Here is a 7,500-nt window from a genome sequence, read left to right on the forward strand (position 1 = left end):
TTTGCAGATTTAGAATTATAGTGTGAAAGACTACAAATAAAGATTGTTGTTGCTGTTGTTGTTGTTGTTGTTGTTGTTGTTGTTGTTGTTGCAAGCTTGCCAACTACAGTGGAATCTCGATTTAACGAACCTCTATTTAACGAAGTCCTCGATATAACGAACGATTTTCTTCAAACCGGCCAAAATTACAGTAAAATGTATGGAGCAAAACCTCGATATAACGAACCTCGATATAACGAAATCCTCGTTATAACGAACACAATCCAGACGTCCAAACGTAAAATATACCTCGATATAACGAATAAATGTCAACATGTGACGAAAGATGAATGCAAAACAAACTAACAAGGATGACATTTCTTTAATCCTGTAACACGAGGGCAACAGCCCATTACAGCTGTTTACATAATTTCATACAAACATATAAAAGCATCTACATTTCGTCTTTATCCTCTTTGTCTTTTATGAGTTTTATTAACTTCTTTATCTTTGATGGATTCTTGTGGCAAAAGGAATAAATTGCTGGAATTTCGAGTCCAATGCCCTTATTTCTTCGTTTACCAGCCACTTCCACTGATATTTGCCCTCCGTGCTTTAAAAATAAATGGAAGACACGTGAAAGTGTCAATGGCACATGACCCACGGTCTGAAGCGTCCCTTCTGTCCCTTCCTGGTCTTGAACCCGTTTAACGGCAACAGCATGGGTGTCGTGTGGGTTGTCAGGCTCGTGCTGCAGAAAATATAGATGTAAAATCACTCAGTTTGCTCATAACCTGTCAAAACTACAAACGATTCCTTTTAAGGGCTTACCTCACAATCCAGAACTTCACCAACAGCTGCATCCCAGATATCTTTATACGCATGGTAGCCTCGAATACAAGATCGAAAAGAATATGTTGTGTTGCTCGTTGCTGTCTGTTTTAAAACTCAACAAGTCGCTTCACCGTTTCGCTACCTGTCGCTAGTTTCACGATGAATAGCGAGAGACCTTCATTTTCCTGTGAAAGTTGACATGATACCCTGTTGAACAATCAAAAGGTGTTAGATTCCAAAAATTCCAGCACGTCCTGCAATACCTCGCCGTATTTTGTGCCTTTATATCTCTGTTGAATTTGGCACTTTTCATCGAAAGCAGTTTAATATATTGTCCTATGGCAAGCCTAGAGAGTGCAGCAGAAGAAAGCGTAACAGTTCCCGTTCCTAGTGCTTCCACATCGCGGTCGCAGTTCAAAAAAAAAGAGACCAAGAAGAGAAGGGTGCTGACATTGGAAGAGAAATATAAACTGGTTAAAGCAATCAAGGATGGGGAGAAAAACACTGTCGCTGCAAAGCGTTTTGATCCTCCTTTGTCTCAGTCTACAATCTCGACCATTATGAAGAAAAAGGATGAGATTATTAGTGCCTATGAAGGAGGATTCTTCACAGACAAACGAAAGAAGATGAAGCAGGCGACTTTTCCAGATCTTGACAAAGCACTGTCTGAATGGTTTCGGAAGGTTCGAGGTATGAACATCCCAGTTAGTGGAACGTTGCTGCAAGAAAAAGCCCTGTATTTTGCACAACAGTTAGGGTATGAGAACTTCAAGGCAAGTAATGGCTTTCTAGAAAAATTCAAGGAAAGACAGGGAATTACAGGTCAAGCTGTATGTGGTGAACAGAAAAGCGTAGATCCTGATATTGTCGAAAATTGGAGCGAGCGTATCCCGGATATTTGCCGCAGCTATAGCATGAAGAATCGTTTCAATGCTGACGAAACAGGATTTATGTGGAAAGCTACCCCTACTCAAACGCTTAACCTGAGAGGAGAAAAGTGCACCGGTGGTAAGAGAAGTAAAGATCGTGTGACAGTCCTTGTGGCCTGCAACCAGGATGGCACAGAGAAGCTACCCCTACTTGTGATAGGGAAATATGCCAGACCCAGGTGTTTTAGGAACAGTAACATGAACTTGCTCCCCGTGACCTATGAGTCTCAAAGAAAAGCCTGGATGGACAGCGTTTTGTTTGAAAAATGGGTCCGTCAAATTGACCGACGAATGAGAGTAGCAAACCGCCATATTCTGTTATTTTTAGATAACTGTACTTCACATGTTATTGTCAATGGCCTGACAAACACAAAGCTCATCTTCTTTCCACCTAACTGCACAAGCAAGCTTCAACCGGCAGACCAAGGCATAATCCAGAACCTTAAGGTAAATTATCGCAAGACAATGATCAGGCGGATGTTACAGTGTTTAGATGACAATAAACCTGTCAAAGAAATCGACCTCAAGGATGCTGTCTTTATGATGGCCAAAGCCTGGGACAATGTAAGCACCACGACAATCAAAAACTGCTGGAAAAAAGCAGGATTCCCAGGTGAAGTAGCGTAGCCCTCACACGATCCTTTTGAGTCAGACGAGGAAGATGAAGATACCAATGAAACTGGTGTCGGTCTATGGGGAAACATTACCCACCATTTTCCCTCTCTTGCAGAGATATCATTCAGTCACTTCGTATCCCTTGATAACAATGTTGTAACCGAAAGCCAACCGACGGAGGAAGATGTAACACGGGGAGCCCTGAAGGCAGTCCAAAACGTGGAATCGATGAGTCATGAGGAAGAAGAAGATGAAGGAGATTCAGACGCAGACATCTCTATAGTGGAGCCAAAACCACTTAGTCTGGTCGAAGCAAGCGAGACTGTGACAGGGCTTCGCAATTTGATTTTGTCATTCGACAAGGCAAGTGCAAAAGAAAAGGAATTTCTGCGCTCCCTGTGCAATTTCTAAGTGCCGTAGCTATGTACATATCTGTACAGTACATAGCTACATAGACATTAAAGAAAGAGTGCCTATTAGTAATTGTTCAGATCCAGAAATGCTGGGTAGTGCTACGTAACACCGATGAAAATTAATTATTAACTAACCTCGATATAACGAACATTTTGGTTGTTTTTCCGAAAATTCGTTAAATCGAGGTTTTCGATTTAACGAACCCTCGATATAACGAACAAATTTCCCCAGTCCCTCGGGACTTCGTTAAATCGAGGTTCCACTGTAGCTGACCAAAATGTTTGTTTCATTCTATACAAGTTTTGTTTCGGACAGAGTTGGCCTTTCTGGGGGGCAACGAGCTTTCAATGTGGATTAAAACCTATTTCAAGCGTCGTGCTACTGCCGTGCCGAGCTAAATTTAAGAATTAAATTCCAGTTAAGCACGGCAGTAGCAAGACGTTTGAAACCATTCATTTCGGCAGGCTGAATTAAGTTCGGCACGACTACTTAGCACGGCAGTAACGCGACTTGGCTTTAAACGGCGTGCTCAGCTGCCGTTGCTTTCTAGCATTTAAAATGGTCTTCAGCAAAGCAAACTTCCTCCGATCTTAGGTGCGAAAAAATAAATTCACTGCCGTTCTTTTGTCCTGACCCTGACACTGCCGGCACAAATTCATTTGAGTTCGGCACGGCAGTAGCACGACGTTTGGACTAGGCCCAAGTGTCTTCCCGATTGTTATCCAGGGTGCTTACCATTTGGCAAAAAAACCGGAAATTTCGGTTGAAAGTCAAAAGGAACAGTAATTTTCCGGAAAATCCGTTCGGAAATTGTAGACTACCTCCAGAGGTAGTCCTCTTTTTCCGTTGGGAACGGAACGGAAAAATTTACCATTTGGTAAATTTTTCAGTTTCCAGTCTCTCATCAACCGAAAACAATTACGAGAAATCGAATTGCAAATGATAAGCGCCATCTCGTTCGGTTGGTTTGCTGATTTTGGAAAAACCCTTACCATTATACAACGGTCATCCCAACCGGTTTATTCTGATAAATGATAAGCACCCCAATCGCGCAATTGTTGTAATTCCATAAGAGCTTCAATCCGTAACTTGGGCGCGTAGCAATGACGACAGTGACACCGAAGACGACGCCTTATAAAAATTTAATATATACTTTACCGAATTAAGCAATTATCCAGATCTAGTAACTATACCTATCGGTCTAAAAACCTGTTCAGGCTAAATATGTAATGAAATCGTTTAATTCCAAAAGGAAACCCAATATATTATCAGTCGCGGCTCACGTTCTCCAAAGTACCCAGAATTTGGTCATTTCACGTTGTTACTTTGCAAGGGACAGCTAAGAAATGTACAAAGATTTTTAATGCACGTGCATAGCCACCGTTCTGTTCATTAAACCTTTTGATTAGTGACGCTCTCGTTCGCGTTACCGTCGTAGTTTGAATAAGTTACGCTTGCGATATGGAAACTTTCTGCGACGGCACCGAACATTCAAATTTTCTTTTATTGTGTAAGAAATACCCTTTCGTTGAACTTTTTTCGGAAATATTGTTTAGAAGTTTACATTGTTGTGAAATCTAGGAAAGGTCGCAATACCGGCTGATCGATCCAGCAACATGGTCGATGGAATTTACACAAAATATGTCACATATAGTGAAACAGAAGAGTATAAAGACGTAAACCTGCCTTAATATAAGAGAAGCTGCTGGCGCCTTCACACTTTCGAACTGCAGGGACTCTTTCAAGAACTGAAAAGAGAAGCAAACAATAGTTAAAAATGGTGGTTGAAGTAAGCAAGTAAGTAATTTATTTAACGTCAATAACACTGAGCCAGGGTGCTTGACAATAATAACTGCTAATAAAATCTATGAAGTGAAGAGTAACTTGAATATTGGTTAATTAAATAAGATTTAAGAGGCTGATACTACACTAAAATGTGCCCAGAAAATAATGTTTCATTAAAGTGCACCTAACCCCAAAAATTTTTTTTCGCTAAAACGAATCCACTTGTTATTCGAAGCATTTGTGCGAAAAAATGTTTGAATTTGGTTGAATCCTCGATTTTTTATGCTCTTTCAAAGTCGCGCCTGAAGTGTTACACGACCGCGTTTTAGTGAGTCTGGGGCGGCGGTTGCTGACGACGTCTACCCCAAGAACCAACCACAGTGGCGCCTCAGTCAGCTCTCTGTATTTGCTCGAGAAAATGGAAAACAAAACCAATCGCTTCAATATATTTTGGGACTAAAACGTCCAAGTTTTGTTCCAGAATCATTTCTTTTTCGTCACTGGAGTCAGAGTTAGGTTTCGATTCGGAAGACACCGAAATAAACTTCGATCGAGCACGTTCGACAACTGTGATCTCACTGCTTAGAGCTTTGAGAACAATTTGCAACATTTCAAGCGACGACGGGGAGGACTTCTTTGCGGACGAGCTGCTTGTATATTAGGAATGGAAAGCTAGATACGAAGTGGAGGAACAGGCAAATGAAAAGCAGGAATGAAAACTCAAGGACTGCTTTGGATGGTAATTTCGTCACCTAAACATAAGACCCCCACGTGTGTTTATAGCCCGTTTACATTTGTCCTTCGCGAGAATGTATTTTGTCAAGATATGGTTGTTCTATTAAATCCAGTTTGTGTTTTACTTTCTGGAAAGTTTCGTGTTTATAAGAGCGACGTAAATGTTGCAGTTATCGAGACTTGATGACCTCAAAAACACTGGCTTCGATCGATTGAAAATCGTAGAATTGTTTGGACCTGTATTTTTGAAGCTGCGGGAAGCAGGGCGGAATTGGGGAGGAAACATTTCATACAATTACCGATTTCACACGTTTTAAGTCGTAACTCCAAATAACCAGTGTAAATGTTTTTCAAAGTTTGCAGTGAAATTCGTCGGATAAGCGAAAAGGATGTGTTCCCTAAGGGGTCCGCATACATAGATGTTACGCGGTCATATTTTCGACACTATTGCATAGAATGTTTGTCGCACTGCTGATTTCCAAACCTTCGAAAAACTCTGTGAGTGTAACAATTTTGTTATCATGTAATTCTAAAGGATTAATCTTCAACTTTTATCTAAATCGAAAGAGCAATAAGTGTTGGTTGGCGGCGTACAGTTGCGACCTATTTACACATCAGTATATTTGGTCGTAACGCTTCTTGATCGATCACACAACTTTGCCGGCTATGTTATAAATACTGCGGGATTGGAAGATATGGGTTCTCGGTAGTACTTCTAAGAATTGCTGGTTGTCTTTAAGCAGAAAATTTTGAAAATAGCGTTAGAAAGTCTGCGGAACAGATTCCAGTGAGAGTTCTTCAGTGGTTCTCACAGACTCAGTTCGCTCGTTTAGGTTCAACAAAATCAACCATCATTTATGTCTTCATTGTGCCATTGACCGATCATCGCCAGTTGTACAGTATATCTTTTTTTAGATCTGGGATATTGCTGCAACAGCCGATAGCACTTCTGGAAGGCATTTCTGTGCACTTTTCGAATGTGTATTGCACCATCCTGAAGGAAATGAGAGGACGTGAGATATTCGACCTTCCTGGGTAGACGTCACAAATGCCGCTGGACCCATTCTTCTCAAACTTGGTCGTGAACTGACAAAATGGCGGTGTTTTGGGGCTATTTTCGAGATTTCGTCGGGGCACAGAAAATCGAGGATTTAAACGAATCCAAAAATTTTTTCGTAGAAGTATTTCAAATAACAAGTAGATTCGTTTTAGCGAAAAAGAAATTTGGGGTTAGGTGCACTTTAAAGAAAACACCCTGAATGCTCTCCTACCCCTTGACCTTTTCAGCAGCATGTCTACATCCACCACTATACAGAGGGGGACTTAATGAGGAGGGGTAGTTTATTTCAAGTTCTAATAGTGAATAACGAGAAGATAAATGAGACGAAAAAAAGGAACAGCACAGCTCCTCTTCAACAAGTGCCCAAAATCATCTAATAATGGGTTCATTTTCGATATATCAAAATTGTAACATGTCTCCGAGGCTTGAAGGAATAAAACAAAAAAATAATAATTATCCATCCCTCAACTTCGATGTGATTTGTTTTATTTTATTCCCTAAGCCTCGGAGCCAGGTTAGAATTTTAATATATCGAAAATGGCCTATTGACATGGAAAGCGTCTGTCTGTCACACCCTATTTAAGGACTTTCGTGCCCATTGCTACTGCGCATCCTTACTGCGCACGTAATTTATGTCTTAACGTCACACCACGTTATACATCAAGCACGTGCCAAGGAAGTAATATAAGCGAGTATAGGGCTTGGCAACGGGTGCGTTAACTTCGCCTCCAATTTGCTCTCTTGAATGTCGCTTCCCCCTCTTTTCTTTTCATAAATACAATGTATAACAAAGAGTAGAAGATTTGTCGAGACCTACGAACAAAATGGGTTCTTCCTGAAATGTGAAAGATAAAAGACGGAAAAGAAAAGCAGTATTTCTTATAGTTATTCTTTTTGGGCAAACTTTAATTTATTAAAAAGCAAATACTGGCTTACAGATATCAATTTTAAAAACAGTACCTCTGAAATGCTCGAGGTTGGTGCAAGTGGTTCTTCTGCATCATTGGATATAAGAAATGCATTAGTAGACTGTACGTTTCTCAGCAAAACATTAAAGAAATTTTATATTGTAATGATTACAATTTTTCAGTGCCCGTTACATTTTCTTAGCTCCATAATTAGCTTGAAAGCCACCATCCAACCTGTTGA

General features: G+C 40.5%; 2 protein-coding genes across 2 annotated transcripts in view; one reads left to right on the forward strand and one right to left on the reverse strand.

Moving 5' to 3' along the window:
- The window catches only part of LOC145481309 (uncharacterized), a 100,632-nt gene that overhangs the window by 67,278 nt on the left and 25,854 nt on the right, over positions 1 to 7,500 (forward strand). The gene's annotated exons all lie outside the window — the stretch shown is intronic.
- The window catches only part of LOC145464493 (uncharacterized), a 14,001-nt gene that overhangs the window by 4,736 nt on the left and 1,765 nt on the right, over positions 1 to 7,500 (reverse strand). The gene's annotated exons all lie outside the window — the stretch shown is intronic.

Source organism: Orbicella franksi, chromosome 1, assembly GCF_964199315.1.
Source record: "Orbicella franksi chromosome 1, jaOrbFran1.1, whole genome shotgun sequence".
Taxonomy (NCBI): Eukaryota; Metazoa; Cnidaria; class Anthozoa; order Scleractinia; family Merulinidae; genus Orbicella; species Orbicella franksi.